The sequence below is a fragment of the Anser anser genome (assembly GCF_964211835.1).
Source record: "Anser anser genome assembly, chromosome: 1".
In the NCBI taxonomy this organism is placed as follows: domain Eukaryota; kingdom Metazoa; phylum Chordata; class Aves; order Anseriformes; family Anatidae; genus Anser; species Anser anser.
In genome coordinates, this window is record NC_139720.1 from 208292869 (window position 1) to 208314646 (window position 21778).

At 39.0% G+C, this 21778-nt stretch overlaps 1 protein-coding gene across 6 annotated transcripts in view; it reads left to right on the top strand.

The window, feature by feature from the left end:
* TENM4 (teneurin transmembrane protein 4) overlaps positions 1 to 21778 on the top strand; it is a 1267116-nt gene that overhangs the window by 770062 nt on the left and 475276 nt on the right. For 2 of the 6 annotated variants that reach the window (XM_083820251.1, XM_083820254.1), the window contains one exon: positions 12136 to 12218. The exons of the other annotated variants lie outside the window; for them this stretch is intronic. The gene's annotated coding sequence lies outside the window, so the exon portion shown is untranslated. The remainder of the gene's footprint in view (positions 1 to 12135; positions 12219 to 21778) is intronic. 6 annotated transcript variants of the gene reach the window in all.

Below are 21778 nucleotides of genomic sequence, written 5' to 3' on the forward strand. Positions count from 1 at the left end.
GTTAATTGAAGTTTCCTTCCTCTGTGTCATCACATTTATAGTGGGGATTTAGCACTGCCTATAGGACTAGATAGCCCCAGGCAAAGAAGTGGGATGAGATTCCTGGCTGGAGTCTTTTCCACCCATGGAAATTCCCTTTATACTTAATACCAACGCTATACATGAATGCTGTAGTGAAATGTTATCAGCCACTTCATAATATCCCTGCTAAGGAGGAGGTTAATCTTCTGGGTCCTCAACTTGGGTAGCTCATAACAGCAACATGACATACAACGTAACCAAATCCAAACTGCACGAAATGTCAAGTTACAGCCCAAGTAGTTTCTCTAGTCTGTGAATTTTCCTGCCCAAAGCGTATTGTGATTTGCTTCAGCCTGGACCCAGACTGCCAGACTGTTTGTTGGCTGCAGACACCACTAACTACTCGCTGAGATTCTCCTGCCATCCACTCCCACCTTTCTCATCTCCTTTTAGTCCAATTCATATATCCTTGCTTTATTTTCCTGCTTATGACATAGATGGGGGAAGCAAACTGTTCTGCTAGTTTCCTTCCAGCAGGAAGGAAGGATTGCAGGTAGGAAATCAGCAGTGAGATTGAGAAGGAGACTCCGTAACATCCATCATGTTTATCCTGTCCTCACCTGCAACTCTGTATTGAGCAAGAATAATGGTGCAGGCTCTTTAACCTTTAACACAGTAGGATTCCTACATTGTCTTTCGTCCTCGGTTTTTGATGAGGTTGGATCTAGGTAGATAGATTGACCTTGTCTTGGCCACTTTCTCTGAAGAGAATTGCACACTGTGTTTTCCTATCTGCATCTAGATCTGTGATATTTTTGGTGGCTCCAACTACCACGGCTGTGTGAGATTCTCCTTGAAAAGACTTCTTCTGCCCCTCCAAATCCACTCCTGCTGCACAACTGCCAGGACACCATACCTGAGTAAAACTTCCACATACTTGGAGCAAAGGGTATTTACAGCAAAAAAAGGTTATCTCAGACAAAATCTTCTGCTGTGTTAGCTTTCATTGCTCTTTGGTGGCCTCCAGCTGATAGGAGTGATCTGAAGTGTTATGCCATTAGAAGTAGTTAAGGAAACTTCCAAGATGAGAAGGCTCACTGTAGAGCTTGCAAAATAGAAAGATTTTTGAACAGTTTTCTGAGAACTCTTTTTTTTCCCACCTGTGTAGCCTAGATAGCACAATTGTCATTGTATCTACAGATAAAGCAATTATGTTTTTTAAGCTGGTCCTTAAAAATGCACCCAGCCCTGTACAAATACTTTTGCTTTTTGCATATAATAACGATGCAAGACCTTTCCACTTGCCTCTTATCTTCCTATTGCAGATAGGGCAAGAGAGAAGGAGGCCGCCTGCCATGAACGTGAACTCTGAATTTGGGTACGTGATCTGCAGGACAGAAACAGTTAATTCCTCTGAATGCATTTTTTTGATAGAAACAGTTTTTGAAAACAGAATTTAATGAAATCCAGTGTCCTTTTCATAAAATATTCGAAGGAACTCTTTTTCGATACCACTTGTCAATCAGTCCTTTGCTATTGTTCCTTCTTTTTTCCTTTTTTTTTTTTTTCTTTTAATTGGCATCTGTCTGGAAGGACACAAACAAATCCCAGGTTGGTATCTTAACAAGGATATTGTAGACCCGTTCTCTTTCAATCCTTGAATTTATCTGCTGATACAGATAAATAAATCTCAAAGTCTATATTAATAGGTGCAAGGGGCAAAAACATGAGAAAGGCTTTGAGAAGGATATGCAAGAATATCCTTGAGTATACTGTGAAGATATTTTTGAAATTGTATTTACCCTATTAATAATAAATTGCCAAAATATATTCAAGATTCTGCAAACTCTAAAACCATCAGGTTATTAATTTGCTTTTTCTCTGTAATGTCAAGTAAAAATAATCAGATATTTAACCTCTGGACATTGATGTTCTCTTTCTGTTAAATAGTTATGGTATTGTTAGCAGTCTTCAATGATTTGGTAGAAATGTTTTAGTTACATGCTTATTACTTCTCAAAATTCAGGCTTAAAATATGTACAAAAGTCAGTAGCAATCTTTCCCAATTTGTCATTCATTTCCATTTCACTGTATCGTGAAATACTAAGCTGTTTTATTTTGGTTTTCTTGCTGTTCCTGTAGACAGGTATACTGCATTTATGGTTTAATTATCTGGGTTTTCTTATGCAACATCATACCCAGTTAATCTCACATTATGATGCAGCTGGTTTTAGTTGATGTTTAAAGTCATTGATACACAACTAAAATAGGAGTTCATAAAGATTTCAGCTTAAGTAAATTAAGCAGGCTGCTTGTAAGAATAGGTGAAAATGTGAGTACGTCCATCAGCAGTACAGAAGATTGCTGAGTACATTCTCTAGTAGGTAATTACTATGCACAAGAAAACAATTTTCTTACCAGACTGTGCAAGGGTGCCTTTTGTAATGACATTTTTTATCAATACCCATGTGAGACAGAGGGATTCCTTTTAACCTCAAACATAACAGCCTGCCAGATTAATAAACCATATTTATAAAATCATACCTCTCTGAATGCATTGTTTTGGTTTTTTAACTCAGGAGATTGAACACTGGTATTGAACAGGTGTCTTTCTTCAGGATCTCTGTGCTGATATATGGTGCACTGTGTTTGCTGTGATATTGATGTACAGGGAGCCAGACCGAAGGATGGGGTCAGCACACATAATGCCTGCATGATTTTACTGCAGTGCAAAGTTGCATATCACAGCATGGACAGACATTTTTCTAGAAGGTTGCTTAGACTGGCTGTAGCTCTTCCTGAGTGGAGATGATGAGCATTAGGTCTTCAGAAGGTCTTTAGCACACATAAATACACACAACCAAGAACACAGAAAAACTTAAAATTTCACCAGGTTTAAGCATAGACAAGAATAGATAACTAGATATCATCAATCTCTAGGTTGCTCAAGAGGGTTAAGAAAGTCATAAGTTCTGTAAGGAAAAACTATCTTGAGAAAAGAAATGGGGTAAAATGTTAAAAAAAAACAAAACAAACAAAAAAAAAAAACACCACCACCACCACCACCACCAACCGTGTTTTAGAGTCAAAACTAGAGCACCTTTTTTTCTAACTGTAGCTCACAAGTTCAACTTCTTGATACCAAGATGAAATTGAGACTAGTGTGCTCACGGTGTCCCCAACAATTTCTGCTGAATTTTAGATTTATTTTAAAATGAATGGACAATTCCTTCACTGTTTGAGCAGGGAAAATTCTAGGTGTAACTGAGGCTACTATATCTTGACTGAGGGCTTCTCTGGACTTCAAATCTGTGTTGCTTTCATTGTACCACTGCAAGTGAAGATATGCATCTCTTCCTCGTGGGAATAATTGGCTACCAGCATAAATATGCCTTATGCCACTGCTGCTGTTCTTCTTCTGTTGTAAGGAGAATAAGGTGCAGAGTTAGGACATTTTTACACATTTTTTAATTGAAAATTGTCTGTTGTATGGGTATAACCATGCAGGTAACTACTTGTCCTCACAGCTGCCTGAGCTGTATAGGCAAACAAAATCTGGTCTTGAATTGTAAAAGCCCAAAACAATGGCTCTGTATGATGTGGGAAAGCAATGATGGGAATATACAGCCCTGTCATCTCACCAGGGAGCTTCAGCTCCACATCCTTTTTATGATAATTTATAACCAGCTGTCTACTTGTTTTAAGGGAAAAAAAAAAAAAAAAGTGCTAATTTTCTTTGAGGATTCAGGATGAATAGTTGGGCTGCAGTGGAACACCACTGTCTCTGAAGGTCTCCAAGCAAAGTCCCAGTGAGACTAAAATGCTTTTAGCAAGACAACTTATCTTTCATCATGGAAATACATATAGCTACATGCTTTTTACATTGTTAAGGAGAGCATTGCATAACTATCTAAAGGACAAGGTGGCCTTGGGATTTGATTGGTTGCAAACCGTCACAAATATGAATCTGAATTAGTATTTAATTGCATCAAGCCACTGGCTGGCATGGCCTATCAGCAGGTTTGTTTTTATTTCATCAAGCTTCATATGTTAATGCTGCTGACAGGCAGGGAGCAAAGTAAAAGGCACCAGAAACCAAAGGAAAGAGACCAGAGAACTGTAGTTATACAATAGAAGATGAAGAAATATATTTGAGCAAGGAGGGGAAGAATAAGGGTTAGGAGGAACAGCACAGAAAAGGACACAAGGGAAGGTTGTGAGCAAACTAAATGGAAGAAAACAGTGCAGGGAAAGCAAGACTGGCACTGAAATGAGGGAGAACATGAGGACAAGCCAGGTAGCATGAGAGCCTGTGAGGACCAAAGGAAAAGAGCAGCTGAATTTCTTCCCACATTCTGCAGCTGCCTTTTAATTAATAAATACATGGATTATGCCAAAGTAAAGCCCTGGATCACTGACTTTCACCTTCTGCGTAACAGGACCTCGTTGGTTAAAACTGTGTTAAGCCTGGCAGTTCACGTGGTTGACCTTTTCTCCCAGCCGTTGACTAATCACTGCTCTTTGTAGCCAACATCTTCCTCCTTCAGCTGCCCACAGACTTTTCTTTAGGAAAGTGTGGAACCAGTACAGCCGCATTAGCAACAGAGAGCGATCCCTGAAGAAGTATTATTAATGCTGTGGGAGAGGTGTTCTGGCTGATGGCTGACTTGCAGGAACACAAAGTCAGCCTGTGCTCTCCTTGTTTCTGTTAATGCCTCTTCATTTTCAAGTAAGAGCAATTTTGTTGGCCTTCTCTATTTTTCTGTTTTATATGTGTATTAAAATGTGCAATACACCAGCACAAGAAGTGAATACCAACAAATCAGGTGCTGCTCCATCATAGTGCATAACCAAGCCGTCTGTGTATTCGATCTCGTCATTCTGATCACACCTTCATTCTGCACTGACAAATCAATTCTTCCCCTTAGTAGAGGCAAGTTTTAAAGATGTAAGTCCCTACTGAAGAGCAATCATTTATTCCTCCATCTTCTCTTGTGCACCTTGTCTGCACTTTTCTGAATTTGATTTCTTTGTCAAAGTTTGTGAAGTTCTGTTATACAGGGCTAAGTCAAACTGTGATGTTTCAACTCCTTAGTGTTCCTCTTCTTTCAGTTCGCAAAGGATGAGGCTTTACCAAAGAATGAGTTAAATTCTTTTGCCAACAGTTTACAGTTACTCAAGCCCTTAGGTTCTCCTAAATCTCAGGATAAACACAAAGGTGGAGCTTCCTCTCATTTCTAGCTGAAACCACAGGAGACATCAGTCTGTATAATTTTCCTCAAAGTTGAACTATCCTGGACAATCATGAAAATAGAGGTGATTTGTATTGTTGTCTGATTTACAGAACTGTTTGATGGGACAGACTAAAACCCTGTAATTGCACAGCCTTGAACTCAAGATCTAAGTCTTAACTTCATACATAGGTTTCATTTTTCATTTCAGTGGAAAAACTTAAATACACCCCCATTTGCCCTAAACGTTTGGTAGATCATCTGTGAATGTAATCTCATGTGAAGTCTGTCTAAGATTTCTTAAAAATTTTTTTAGTTTAGTTTTTGTTTTGTTGTTGTCTGTCCTAGAAATTAATTTAAGAATTTCAGATCATTACATCTACTTGGTTAGGCCACATGACATATCTTTGCAAGAGTACTTTACTTTTCCTACATCTGCAGAACCCCTGGTGACAAAACAAGCATCAAGAAATTTGTTGGATGCATTGCAGGGAAAGAATTTAGCTTTAAAAAGGCAAGTAAAATTAAACTTACAACTCTGGGAAGAATGCCAATCTTTAGTATTAATATAATTCCATTGTTTTTAATTTGCTTATAATTACATAAGTTGTTTTTTTTTCTTTATCATTGTTAATTAAAAAATATTTAATTGATTTAGCAATTTACTAACATTCTTGATGATAAAATATTTAAAAGAAGATGCAGCATAGAGAATGCCTTTAAAGGATCTCAAAGGTTTTTGTCACATTGTAGTTACTGAATGCCAACCAGTACTTACATTCTACAGGAAAAAAAAAAATAAAAATAATAATAATTAAAAAAAAATTGTTTTTAGAGAACCTATGTCTTGAAAAATAAACAGGGGTTAATTACTGTACTTATCCCAGCTATAGTAAGTCATAAATGACATATTGAATTAAAAAGCCTATGTATACTTTAAAAAATAATAAAATAAATTGAAATGTCCAAGAGACCCAGACAATTATATCAGCAACCTAATCTAACAGTTTTATAATTTCAATGATTGTTGAGGTCAGAGAAACCATTAGCAGTTCCACCTTGACTTCGTCCTTAATGGGGGTGATGGAATTTCATTCATTCCCAGTTGGAGTCTTACAACTCCTGTGCAGACAATGCGACTTCCTGAGATGCGCCGAGCACATTCAGAGATAGAGATCCCACCATGCCTATCGCAAGTGCACTTAAGTGTGTAAGTGCATTCACTGTTAAATATCTGTACATTTTTCTGGTGTGAACTTGTTTAGTTTTACCTTTCAATCCTTGGTTTGTGTCTTTCAATACTGTATAGAATGTTCTCCAGTGTCTGCCCCCTCCTTTTGGATTTATTTGCGCAACTAAATAAATTATTCTCCTCACTGTCTTTCCCAGTGCGTTCACTTTTCTTTGCTTACTTGGGACAGGGGAAGTTAGCTGATCAATTCCTTCATTGATTTCAGTCTTTTTCTCATCTTCTAGCACAACAATGTCTGGCAAATTCTGAAGACTTTATTTTTTTAGTATTTTTCTTTTTCCAACATGGAAAAAACATTTTAGTTTCTCCCAGCACTGCTCTCTTCTTTACTAACAGCTGTTATTTAATTTTGAACTCCTGGACAATATCTCTATAAAGCTGAAACAAGACCCTTCATTGTGACACAGTCACAAACAAAAGTCTGTCATTTAAACAAAATTTATGGGTCACCTGCCTTGCTCTTATAACTGCTGATAACAAGCAGATGGAAAGGAGCTTGCTTTAGCCAACTTTTACCTTCAGCCCAAATGTTTCCCATTATTGTCTTGCTACTGATCCTATGTGAAAAGAATTCTTTTCTGGTATTTCTGTGTTAGAACCACAAGAGCCATGATTTAATAGATGTGCTTATAGCACATTATATGTTACAGGCGTCTTTTCAAAGATTTCAAAGCCACATCTTGACAGTTTCATTTTTTTTAAGAGATGCCTTTAATAACCGTTTCTTGCTGACTTAAGGAATGAAGGAGGAAAGTGTAACTTCAAAGTGTTGGCAAAATAATATGAATTATCCAAATGTACTTGTAAAGTTGTTTCCAGTTACAGTAGTAGTAACTTGAGACTGATAGCTGATTTCCCCTTTCACAACTGTTTCCAATTTAAACCAGTATCTATTGGAGTTACTCCATGCAACACTGCTACTCTAGAACAAACTAGTTTATTTATCTGTACTTTCTATTAAAAAAAAAAAAAAACAAAAAACTATTAATTAGGTTAGCAACTAAGCATGATGCTTCCAGTTCTTTTATCTATCTAAAGACCTAAAAGACATAATTCACACAACTGAAATTGAAGACATTTATAAGAATTTGAATCAGAACGTCCAGACCTGTATGTCTTCCCATACAGGGTTGAAAATCTACCATTAACTTTTACATATGATCTATTGTAGGCAGAGATGATCTTATTTCCTTCTAAGCAATATGTTAAAAAAAGAGAAAGTAATAAAATATATTAATATTTAAATAGCTGATCATACATTATTAATAGCATTGTAAGTGGCATTAATTAAGACCTTTATATACCTTTTCTTGTCCCCACTCTATGTTGCTGTCCAGGTTAATTATGTAACCTTACTATACCATTGGCCTTTGACCAGATGTGTAATTATTATTAATTATTAGTCTTACTGCTGGCACTGAGCCCCCCTAAAGTTTCCCCTTCAGTACGTTTTTTAGAGTTGCGAAATTCTGAACTACTGCAGACCAGTCTGTGGATAGCTTGCAGGTAGTTTGTTATTTTACCTCATTTTCTCCCTTAGGTATTAATTTTTTTCCCTCATTGCACATTTTTCTACTGTTGTCCCCGACCTGTCCTTCTTCTTGTCTTACAACAGAAAAGGTAGATTTATAACACTGAGAAGGAAAGCTTTCTAGCAATGAGGACACTGATGACTAGGCACAGATTATCTGCAACACTTGTTGAGTTTCCATCACTATGAGAGCAAGTTAAACAAACATCTGTCCGGCATGACCTGCCTATAGTTAAGCCTGCCTTGGGGCAAGGGGACGGTCTAGATGACCTCTGGAGAGCTTTTCTGGTCCTAAGTTTCTATGATCCAAAGGGGAATAAAGCAGACTGAGCTCACCCCAATGCATGACTATGACCTGGTCTGTCCCATTTGTGTGCTCATGTGCCTTGCACTGCTATAGAAGCCCAGGGACCATCCCAACACTACCTAAAATACAGCATATAGCTGTCTGCTCCATCTGGGCCCTGGAAGTATATTTGTCTTGAAAAAAAAAAAAAAAAAAAAAAAAAAAGACCAAACAATAATTTTAAGTGATCTTCTGAGATGTTTCAACAGTTTTTTTCTCTTGTTTATCTACAGTAGAGTTTATAAAAAACGGTTTGCTGGCATGCACACCAGTGGGATATAAACAGAAATACCAATCTCTGTTGCAAGTACTCTAAAAGATGTACTCCTTTAATTGTGAAAGATGTGCATAATCCTATGCACAAAAGAGGGCAATATGATATATCAAGGCTTATTTGTTACTGTTTTTGGCTAGGAAATATTTTTGTTGTTCAAACTAGTTTTCCCCCTCCTTTCTCCAACACCTGATCCCATTAAGTGACAACTGTGTGTTCCCCAGTCTTTACAGACTCTGTGAGAAGGCATAGCCCTAATAAGTAATGAAAATAAAATCTCTCCAGATTCTCTGTTGCAAGGTGATATTTCCATTATTTACCTCTTTTGCTGCTTTCATCCTCTGCCCTACAAGAAAGCTTAATAAAGAAACCAAAGAGGAGGCAAAGCTCAGCTCCCCATCCCTGATATCTCACAATAGAGGCAGGTGTTGCATTATGCAAGGAGAGTGTGTTCCTTGGTAATATTATCCTGGGAATTATCTTAGAGAGATTGACCTGTGAATAATAGCCAAGCCTCAGGGTTAGCCTAGCAGTAATTATCTGCTAGACATTTTCACTAGCCGTATCCTTTCAGGTCAAGAGGCAAACATGAGGACTCACATCCATGCTTCACGGCAAATTATCATTCAATTACATTGACTTTCGAACCTCACCAAATGTAAATTGAATTTTCCTTCTTATATGATACTTATTTGTATGAGAAATTCCAGAGAATTTAAAATGTAAGGTACATAAGCAATCCCATGGGAACTCTATGCAGACTCAGGGACTGTAATAAAATACTTTAGAAGTTTTCCATCCAAGCAGGTTGGGAGGGATCTGGGGCTCACAGATAAAGACTGTCTTCATTGCAACCTGAGGCATTCAGTTAACCATTCTTCAGCAAGCCAACTCATGAGAGAGTGACGTCCCAGTGTAAACATCTTTGCATGGAGGTGAAGCATAAGGACCACAAGACAGTCATGTTGCAGCAACTCATGTGCTGTATGAGCTCAAAGCCATCCTAAGAGACAGTCCTCATCTGGGGTTCATCTGGGAGCCAGTCGTAGTAGCTTTTCTCCATCAGTAGTTTTTCTCCTTCTGTTGAGGATGGTTAGCTCATGTGAAGATGTCTGCAATGTCTAAAGTTAATTGAGAATTGAGTGTTATCCCATTTGTGGAGTAATTCATAGTCAGTGTCTCCATGTGTACCTGGATGAGCTCAGTATTTACTGGAACTTGCCAGGTTAAACCCTATTTGTGAGTTGACTATTGGAGGCAGAGCCCTGGTGTGGTGAGGTGCCATAGCTCAGTAAGCTGGAAATGTGTATGCATGGCTCAGAGACAGCAGATTTAGTACAGAGCAAGAACTCATGGTATCCTTTTTTCTGTGAGAGAAAACATTTTGAGTCTTACAATTATGATACACAGGCAATAGAAAAGCACACCTGGCTAACAGCTTTGGGGTAATACAACTTTGTGGTCATCGGTGTGAAAACATCAAAATGAACCCTTAAAGGGACATAATCCACTTCAAATCATAATTTGTAGGTATCTTTCTGAACCTTATTTATTGCAGAAATGCCTTAGACCATGGAGAGGGAAGTCATTTGAAAATGCACTTGACTTGTTGTTAGTTATTGATATTCTGTGTTTGATTTTGATTTTGCATGTGGCTTAGCCTGCATGGGGAAAAATCAATAAAATCTGTTTTAGTTTTGTTCATAGTCTGTTTCTCTCTCTGGCTGCCCAAATAGTGGTGGTTAGATTTCAGGGTCTATTCTGGGACGTGAATGCCTGAAAACAGGAGGTTTTAATTTTTTTAATTTATTTATTTTTTTCATCCTGGATTTTATACAAGTGTTGCTTTGAGATAGCATGAAGAAGGTTTCTTAACAAAAATGCAAGTTTTATTTGGAAAAGAAGATGACAATGTATACAGAAAAACAGTCTGGATTAGGTGTGTCTGATCAAATGTAAATATTCACAACAGCAGAGGCAGTCACCACAGGCTTTTTTTTTTGTTTGTTTGTTTGTTTGTTTGTTTTGTCAGTGGCAAAAAACAAGCATATCTAAGTTGCAATATTTTCATTCTAAAAGAGACACCTAAAATAAAGACACATAATATGTGCCCTGGAAATGTCTGCTTCACTCTGGGGATTAGAAAAAGAGCCCAGGGTAAGTTTGGATAGACTCCAGAGAGGACTGAAGTTATATGATATGAGTTTCTTTCCTGTCTGCATGGGATCTCGCTCCATCACTTCTGCTGGGATTTCTCCACTGTGCAGCTCCATTCCTGGGGAGAAATCAAGGCTGCAGAGTAGTTTGCTAAATACCAGGCTACAAAATCACGATCCTTTTCTTTCAGGCAGTTAGGCAGCCTAGCATTCTGGCCTGAAAAGGTGAAAAACCTCAATGAGAAGGAAAGAGATCATCCCCTTCTACACAGCCTTTAAACTGTTTCTGAGATCACTCAACAGGGAGGAGGTTAGCTCCTGCACTGGCGGAGACCCTTCCTCACCTCTGCTTGTGGAACTGTGTTTTGAACCTAGATCTAGTTCCTTTGCAGAAGTTAGGTCTGTTTGTTACTGCAGAAAAGAGTAGTGAACAAGGGGATGCACCATTATCCGTGTCTTGGAAGGAGAGGGAGTTACTGGAAAGTAATAGATACTCAGTTTGAGGAGGGCTGAATGAATCTCAAGTTAGATCAACCAAAGAACTTCAGTTCTTATGCCATGAATGTGGGCAGAGCCTCAGTGACATTCCCTCTTTTGTGACATCCTCTGCTGTCTTTCTGGAGACAACTGGGATACTGCTAATTCTGTGCATGAACTTGAAAGGTAACAAAGAAAAAATATCACTATATTTTTAGTGAACTTTTTTACAGAAAACACAGGTTCTGCTGCAGTGGGAAATTCCTAGGAGGTTGCAAGGGAGTAAAAGTTAAAAATCATTGCTGCAGAGGAAGTATAATGAGACTAGTCTCTTACTGTAAGTTCATCCTTTCTTTGCCAAAAGGTACATAGGATGAATTTATATTTAGTCTGTGTGAGCCTTAATTCGTTGCTGCTGCTGATGGTATGTCCAGATCTTATGGTAAAATGGCCACATAAATAGATCTGGGTAAAATATTTCAGTGGTTTGTTTCCTGTATAATGTGGTGTGATGCCCACATATTTAAGCAGCTTTCTGCCCCAGAGAAGCAAAAATGAAAATTATAAAAACATTGACATAAAAGATTTCAGTGGCTTGGTAGAAGCTGTTAGTTTAAGCCTGTTGGCCTAAAGAAATAAAAATGTAGAACAAAGGAAAACTTCAACCTCCACAAAGGAAAACATGATATGTCGGTCCAAGCAAAATGTTTCAGTTGATCCTACTTTTTTTTTTTTTTTTTCCCTATCTACCAATTCTTCAGCTGCTTTGTTAGTGAAAAGAAAAACAATAAGAAAGTTCATTCAGGTCGACCTAAGATACAGTTGCTCCTTTTTGATTTTTTTTCAGTTCAGCTCGTGAATCAAAAAGTGTAATGAAGCCAGAGACTTGCAAAACTCCTTTAGTAGCATAAACGAATGAATATAACCGAGGTAAGTTAAAACAGTAATGATAGTGCTTCGTATTTGTTTTAATTTTGCGGTGAAATGAATTCTTATTTTATTTTAAACTTGAGTCAAAATGTGTCCTCAGGCATGAATTTATGCTGGTTGAAGTCACAGCTTGAATCAGGTCTCTGTGCAGGAATGCTACCCTGAAAATATACAGGGAAAACAGGGAAATGAAAAGATAATGGAGAAAGCAATGGAGAAAAGCCAGCAGAGCAGAAGTCAATAAGGTGTCCTCTGTGGAATAAATTTTGATTATTAAATTCAACTAAGTGGTGTAAGACTATATCTTATTATACATGGATATAGAGAATGCTTGCTGCTGGAGAGCTGAAGTAGTAATAATAGTAATTTCCTCCTGGAATTTCATATGCTACTATAGCATAAATATTTTCTTCTAATAACAATAATTAAAAATTCAGCCATCAGATACATATCTTGGCTAGATTTATTTGAAGTGAGGTGATTTAATCACATTCCCATTGGACTAATATGTAATAGAACATTTGAATTAGCATTTAACATTCTGATTTTTAAAACGATGTTTTAAGAGTCTTGGTTTTCAAGGGAAAGGTGAATAGAACTATTTAGAATATATAGCCTTCAGGTACTTGATTGTTTCTTTGAGTTTCTGCGTCTTAAATAGTAAACAAAAAAAAATCTGAATATTTCAATGAGGAAAAAGTAAATAAAAGGCAAAAACTTACAAAATAATCTGCAAACTAAGAAAGGAAGAAGAAAACAAGAGCTTGGAGGTTAAAAAAAAAAAAAGCCTCATTGTAAGCTTCACTGGCTAAAAAAATTGAATTTTTGTAATTCTCTGGCTATGTTATCAGACAAGGCTTATGGTAATCCTCCCAGAAGGTAGATGATCTATAGGTATTTAATGTATTCATGAAAGCTATGCACGGTATTGGCAAAATTCAGAGCCTGGAGTGGGGAGTTCCCGAGTGAGGGTTGCTGAGCCAAGGCCCCGTTGACTTACAAATCCAGTCTGCAGAAATGTGTGCAAAGCAACATCTGTGCTAGGCAACAGTGCTCTGTGTATCAACACATGTCAAAAACCGACCTCTCATTATTTCCCACCTCAGGCTGTGTTGGATACACGTGAAAATGCATGTCCGAAAGCTGGACATGGCTCACAAGGAAACAGGTGAACAACTCTGACGTTATTGCTGCCAAGCCTGGCAGGAATTTTATTCCACATGACAGTTCCTAGGGCTGGATTCAAACTCTTTTTGCCCTCTGAAGTATTGATCAGGCAACTCTTCCACCCTGCCTAGCCATTATGGCCAACCTTTCAGCAATTTAGGAAGGGGTTACCTGAAGTTGTCAACTAACGGGATGGCATCTGCTTTAGTTTCTCTGCTCTCAGGTGTTTTGTTTTTTGGCCTTTGCTGCGCATAGGAGGGATGGGACTCTGCATCCAGAGGGCAGGACCCTAGACTGAGAGTCAGAAAATGGAGGAATTGCTTTGCTTGATCGTAATACTGATCCTTCCAATGCTGTGACCTGTCTGACACCCACCAGATCCTGATTACTCAAAGGCTCTAAGAACTTAAATAATTGATTTAACTCTGATTTCTAAATTATTTTTTATTTGCTTTATTTGTAAGCCAAGAAGCTGAATACTTCTTCTATATACTCAATGAGTGACTAATTACCCCAAGAAGCTGTGAGGTTTTCCAGCTAGAAGTTTATTGAGATAGCTGTGCTGAGTCCTGTAACTCTCATATGAGTAAACTGTCCTTCTTCCATTGATACCAAGTGTGGTGAAGCTGATACAAACCAGCTGGACCTGGTCTTACAGTTTATTTAAGAGTAAACTATCTAAAAATATTGATTTGCACTGTCTGTGCTTCTGCTCTCTGCCTCTGACCCATGGCCTCCTCTTGTGTAAACACACATTCTTTGGTTGGTGAGAGACGTAATGACGGTCTGGTCCATAAGCTGAAATCAGGTTTGTTTAAAGAGCCTCTCCAAGGACGCTTCACCCACTGAAAGTCAATGATGATGGTCCTTATAAATCTGATGCTAATAACAACATTGTGACCTGCCTGGCAATGTGGCAGTGCTGACCGAAAAAGCACAGACTCAAACATCATGAAGATCATTTTAAAGCATGAATATGTGTACTCAGTGAGACTTTAAAGTTGAGGTTGCAATATAACAGAATTCCTTCTCTTATGCTATGGGTCTGCAGTGGGAGGAGCTCCTCAGCATGGGGGACCAGAGCTCTGCTTGGCCATGTTGTACCTCCTGCAGTGGCATTGATATCCCCAAGAAAAAAGGATGGCTCTTCCTCTTCAGCCAAAAAAATCCACCTGTGTGTGCCATGCAAAAGACAGGTCTTATCTCTAGAGACAATAGAAGGAAAAGAGCCTGACATTTCGAATCATCACTAAGAATGGACATTGGTGTGTTCTGGGAAAAAATGATAGGAGAGTGCAAATCATCACCAGCAGCTCTCTTGAGAAAGACATAGGGCACCATCCCTTTTGTGAGTGAGTTATGGGTATTACAGTGAGAAGAACTTCAGGGCAAATTCCACAAAATCCTTGACTCTCTTTGAGATACCAGGACCTGACTGCCCTGGTGGAGATGCTGGCCTTCTGTGCATCTGATCCAGGACATCAGACTTGCCAAGAGATCCAGACCAGGTCAGGATAACCATGTGCCACATGGGGAAGAGAACTAATGCATGTCCTAAGGTGCAGATATTTAGGAATATTTAGGATTATTTTTTTTTAATTGCTGCCCTGGCGAATCTAGGTCTTCATGAAAGAGTGTGCAGTGGACTGAGGTTGGAGGTGGTGGTACCCAATGCTACCAGGGAAGGGAAGGGAGCTGGGAGACCCCTTCCCCACAGGAAAGGGATTCCTTCATTGCAAAAAGTGAGATTATTTTTTTTTATTTTTTTTTCCAGACAGGATCAAAAGTCAATATATGGAATGGGTGAGGACTAGACAGTGGCCCAGTTCTCTCCCACCCTGCAGCCTGGGTTGTGCCTGATATCCCTGTAGAAGGGTGATATAAATTGTTCCAGTCCAACTTGCTTGAATTTCATGCCAGGATATGTCCAAATTTCAATGGTTTCAGAAATAATCAGTCTCTGAGATTTTATTAACAAAGAAATGTATATCAGCCTCCTGCAGGAGCTGGTTAACGTAGGCAGCAAGTCCCTTTCTATCTGTGAGCCTGCATCTGCAACAGATTATCAAAATCACTCCACAGTTTCTTGAGAAAAAGCACGATGTGATTAATCTAGGCATACAAAGCCTAACGTACAGGGTGGGAGTCACTGTACAAACCGCTGCTTTTAAAGATCTTAAGGCAGATCAGATCATTCACCTTCTGGAGGTTCCTGTTTCCACTGGCTGTAAAGAAAAGCCAAGGGACACTAGCTCTGACTCTGATGCCTAATATGGGATGTGCAGCCTATAAGTTATATATATATATATATATATATGAATATACATTGCATTCATGGCTCTTTTTAAAGACATGGGTTTGAGGATTAATGCCTAAAACATTTGCACCTTTATAAAAAGATCTGCTAGATTAAAAGATAAATGAAAGTGATATGTAAAATTCCCAGAAGTGAAGCAAATTTAAGGGAAATGGCCAGTAAGTCAAATTCTTGGGTTTAAACCTCATATTAGTAAAGAAATGAAATTCTGCAACTCTGAATGGAAATTCAGGTGGTTTCATGTGTGAGCTTTAAGCTGACCTGTGAAAAGCAGAGCTAACATCCTTGTAGCCTGCTGCAGAGACGCTGAGATCCTTGTCACTTATTAAAGTTTCATTCTGTTCCCCCACGAACAAGGCAATTAATAATTTAGAATACCAATCAATCAGGGGTTAGATGTACTAATCAAACACATTCCAGCTGCTAAGTATTGCTCACTTAAGACATTGATCAGCTGTAGGATGCTCTGTAGACCATTTAGATGAGTATTTTCTGACAATGTGCTTTAAACCCCCTTGAGGTCAAATCTTTGACACCGTCTGCTGGACCATGTGGAAGGTTGAATGCCAGACTGTCTGACAGACTGTAATTATTTTCTGTCCTCATGCCCTTTCTGCAGTCATTAGGGGATCAAATTTCTGAGAAAGCCAGAAAAGTTCCTTGTACTGCAAGCAGCTAATGGGCTGAAAATGAGTCTCTTTTGTTATGTTGATGATTTGCCACTGGATGTTGTTTGAAGCCCAGAATTGATTTTTTAGGGCTAGCTCTATTCCTATCATCTACTGTTGGTCTTGTGCGGCTCTATGCTTTATTGCATAGAGCCCATGTTGAAAGATATATGGTAGGTATTGAAATTCATTCGGTCTGCTGGTGGTATCTTCAGGTGCTCTGATACGGATAGATGTCAATGGTGAGCCCCCCCCAGGAGTGCTGATCCTGGACTTTTCAGCTAGATGCTGAATAAGCGTGATGAAGCCTAGATTTTCTGCCTTTCAGGACAATGCCCTGACTGTTCACAGAAATAGCCAAGAGAAATTAAGACGACATTTCCCAATAAATAATTGAAGAATGAGACACATTATTTGCAGTCCTAACATGACTGGAAATTTAGGCTATTGCCTAGCAAGTTACTATACGAATTCCCCTTACGTTGACCCCTGTGGTAATTGGAATTTCAATTATTCATTTTCAATTACAAGCATGGCATGATGATCACAAATGTCATTAAGTATTAAATTACATCTAATGATGGATAGATGGAAGGATAGATAGATGCTTCTCCAGATCTTTTCTTTATTTAATGCCAGTAAATCAAGCACTTTTTTTTTTAATGGAAGAACTTTTTAAAAATACTAAGATGGTAAGATACCTTTTTATTCGCAGCAGATAAAATCCCCTTAATGTACATTACCTGAGAGCAGCATAAGTTTTCACCGTCTGTGTCATTAAGACAAATGGTGCCCAGTGTGTGTGTACACAAAAGCAGGTGATTTGGCATGCAGTGAGTGGCAAGGGAAAGGGAGGCGATTTGCTTCCTGCCTTATTAGAGATGACATCCTGGTGCTCATAATTGGGATCTTCGTTAAACAGCCTGCTCAATGTCTTTTCATTGTGCGTTAGCATACAGAGAGAGCACAATCCCACACCCTGTATTAGCGGCTTGGAAGTCTGGGTGGGGAAATTATTAGGGGAGGTGATGGCATTAGTATATTAGACGTATGTTAGGCGACTTGCCTTCACCCATATTAGTCTTCTGGTGTGATATGCAGTCTGCACCAGCAAGAAAAAAAAAAAAAAAGACTCCGGGCAGATGAGACAGCACAGAAACACTCATAAGAGGGCTCAGCAACAAGGCTGAGCAACTCCTGCGGTCTGCCTGGGAAATCTGAACACAGAGGGCTGGCTTTTTAGGGTCAGGCAAGCTCTGGGAGTGCTGCAGAGGCACAGCTGAAACCTAGGCTGGTTTAGCTTCTGAGGAAGGTGATGGCTTTTGAAGACACTAAAAAAGAAGCAGTGTCAGAATGCAATTTCTTGCATTAGATCTACAGAAATTACTATTTTACATTCTTGGCATTTTAAAAATGAAGGCAGGAATCCCACTATAGGAAAATCCTGTTTGCATGTTATTGCAATGAACTGCTGAACAACAGGCACCCAGTCTAAGTTAGGAGCCATGAACTATTGAGTTTAACATGTGCATGGATGTTAAATATCTTAGATTTCTTGCGTTTTACTTTCCCCTTTTTTAAAAACAACGATGATAATATTCACAAGTCTACTGTGATGCCTAATTATCACATAACTGTAAGGCCTTTCAAAATGGTATTGCATGGACATAAATAATGTCTATAAACTGCCTAGTACGGTTATCATTTATGCAAAACAGAACTGAGACAATATTAAAATAGCTTGCCCAAGGCTACACATTGGCAAAGGCATTGGTAGACTAAAGAGAGAAGCTACATCTTTTTTTCTTAAATACACCTTTACTACCAGCTCTTAACTTCTTCTTTGTCTGATGGTAAATTATTCTTACCAAATCTAGGTATCCAGAATTTGTGTTTATCACTTTTACTATTTACTCATAACCTTCCAGCAGTGGTATCTTTTTCACAAACATCACCCTTTCTGCTGTCCAGGTATTTATAGTCCATTTCCACTGCCAGCCTATCCTTCCCACCCCTTCTTTCCTCTTCTCCCCCTTCCTCTTTTGTACACAGATGCCTATTCATGTCCTGACGTGGAAGCATTCCTTTGCCAGTTACAACCTGTAACCCCACTTGCTTATCAGTCCCTCTGCCTGCCTTCTTTAGGTATTATTTATATATATATTATCCCTTCTCTCCTTTTTCACCCCTCCCCTTGCCAGACCCTGCCTTTCTGAAGCCCTTCTCACAGTGCCTGTAGCAGCAGTTGGGGAATCATCCATCAAGGCAATCGCAGCTTTGCTCCTGCAAGGCACAGCGTTGTGGAACTGATTAGGGCCGGAGGGCCCCAGTCAGGTTTGTGTTGCTGCCAGCTCTTCCTGGGAATTGCTACTGTGCAGATTTTGCAGATGCAATCTCACCTGAGCTGATGAATAATTCTTCATTTTTTTTATTTTTTTCTCTCTCTTTTTTCCCCCCTTGCTCATGTGAGCAGGGAAAAAAAAAAAAAAAAAAAAAAAAGCACTAGAATGGACATCCCCTTCTTATGCAAAATCCTGTCTTCTTCCCATCTTCAGCACACATTGGTATTTATGCTGAGATGTATAATTTCTACAGTCCCTGCCCCTGAGTATCACAACTGTAGTTGTAAAGAAGGCTAAACTTCAAAACTCTTAAACAGTGTAAAGGCTGATGGCATTTTTTCTCATTTTTCCTCATCTCTTACCTGTTTTCTGAGTTCTGTGCTGCCTACACAGCACCCCCAGTGAAGGGAGTTGATTCCGGCTGCACAAGTTGAGTGAAAACTTCTACCACCGATAGGCTGAAGGAGGTCAAAAAAGCAGTCAAATTATTACACTGTATGTTTGCCAGAGATACAGAATACTAGTTAAAATATTGTGAAATTATGGCATAATTCTGCATGTGTTCAGAATTAACTTCAGATAGGCGCAACAGAAGTAGCAGAGAAATGATGAAAATAGCTAGAGTTGATTAGAGATTTGTATATAAGAGGAAGAAGATTGAAACTGTAATTCAGAGAGAAAATGAGTATGATTAGTTAGATTTGTGTAGAAAAGGCTCAGCATGGCGAGGGTCAAACATTGCTGGACTCACTGGTGCTCCACGTGTGTCCTAAGCCCAAGTTTGCCCTGCAGTTATCCTGTCCTGTCTCTCTTCCACCAAGCTGGAGAACACTATAGGAAAGCTTCAGAGAATTGAGAGGAAGCTCAAAAATAATATCAGAGAGACAGACTCTGTGGTGTGGAGGTTAAGGAGTTCACCGTCTGCTGTTTATATCAAAGTGCAGGTTGACAGGGATTTGGTTTAAGTATACAGACACCAATGCCTAGATAAACTTTTAGACAGGGAGGCCTTTTTGATATTGCAAACTAAAGCAGCAACAAGATTCATTGGCTAGAAGAAGGAGTTAAACAAATTCAACCTTGAAGGAATGTGCAATTTTCTAGCAGAGAGGGTAATTAAGCATTGCAACACCTTACCAGGAAAGGTGGCAGACTCATCATCATTCTGGTTCTATAAAACAAGATTAGCTATCTTTTGAAAAAGCTTAATCCACCTCCTGGGAATAGCTGTTTTGTCTGTGTATTGAGAAGGGCTGATGAGAGATCCCTCTGGCCACAGAGTCTGTGCATCTCTGAATCCTTTTGCTGAGGCACTTTGGGTGAAACTCACCTGTTGCAGACTGATACACCTATTTCCTTGTACAGCTTAAATGCATTTCTGGCCTCAAACTTGAGCTTGTTGCACTCTTGGGATGTAGGCAACCTCCTTGGTACTTATCCCGGGAGATGTCATTCAAATCCCAGATGTATGCCCTGCCCCTGGAGACTGCTTGAGAGGCGAGTTCCAAAACACTATAGATCACACTTCATTATAGAAAATTGCTACCAGGTAGGTAAAATAAACCAAGCCATAAACAGTAGAAAATCAAATGGTGTTTATGTGTTTTCTGGTTACCCCTGCACATGAAGCGGTGACAAGGGAGACGTGTGATATTTTGGTCATCAAACTTATCTACCTGGTACATGTGTAATGCATCCTTCCACCTGTCTACCTGTTTTACATGACCTTTATTCTCAAAGGATGGGATTCATCTCATTCAAGCTTAGGTGTCTCTGTCTAAGCTGGGCACCTTGGGCTGTATATATACTTAGTGCTAAGAGGCATTTTTAAAGGAGTGATTGGTCTCAGCTCTTGCAGATGTCTCCTTTAAAATGTAATGAACCGTGCTGTAACATTGCCTCTTCTTCTCCAAAGGTTAAAGAGAGAATCTAGGATATAAGCTTGGTGGTCTTAATTTGGTCATGTGACCCTATCAGCAATATCTCATCAGCTCTGGAAATTTAACCTTTACTTTATGTTTGGTTAGATAGTTATTATAGATTAACAATAATGATCCACTGTGACCTGTATTATTTATTCATTCTCCTGTTATGCTGCCTGCAACTCATTCCTGTCTAGAAAATGAAGCATTTGGATGCTTAAGACTCTCTGCAGATACTTTGGTTTGGCTTTTGAGATGGGACTTAGTGAGGTATGACTGTACAAAAAATAAGTCTTCGGTATGGTTGTCTAGTTTTTGCATCATTTTTGGCACAGCTGGTTATTTCCTGAACTTTAAAGGAAATCTGTCATTTGTTGCTACTAATTAGATGCCTTTACAATATGACCTGGAAACTCTTTTCCCAACAACTTGTTGTTGTTAATAACATGAACTACAGCTGGGGCGTGCCAGTAGTTCAGGAGTCACAGAGCAGCATGACAGTTTAATTTGGTACCTTGATGAGATTTCTGCCTGCAAAGTTGCACAGAATATAAAAGACTCTGCTAGTATGACATTGTTGGGAGCACTTTAAGGAATTCCCAGACCATCTTTGTTTATTTGAAAGCATTCACACTAAGAGATCTTAAAAAGCATGTAGTGTAGATTAGAAAGCTGGAAGAGACCATTCTGATCCCCCTAATAATTAATAATAATATTTAGTTATTTAGGTGGTTTGAGGACTTTGCAAACATTCATTGACTAGTCAAAAAGTTTATATCAAGGTATGTTAGAACTATTTTCATTGTGGTTAAGCGCATACAACCCAGCACTGGTGGAGTCCTCTTCATGAAGTTGGAGACTTATAGGCATGTCTTCAGCTTATGGAGGCTAATATGCAGGGCTGAAGAAATGTAGACAGATGAAAGTGATGCCTAAAGTGCATCATTGGACCAAAGGAAACCACCACATGCCACTCTATGCAATGTATTCCAAATTTGGCACATAAACCACAGGTTTGCTCTTGCCATTCCAGGCTGTCTGCTGTTCTGGTGCCAATCCGCATTAATTTCACACCATTCATTGGGATTCTTGTGGCTGGGATGTTGTACTCTGAGACTGCAGACCTACTGCGATGAACACTGGG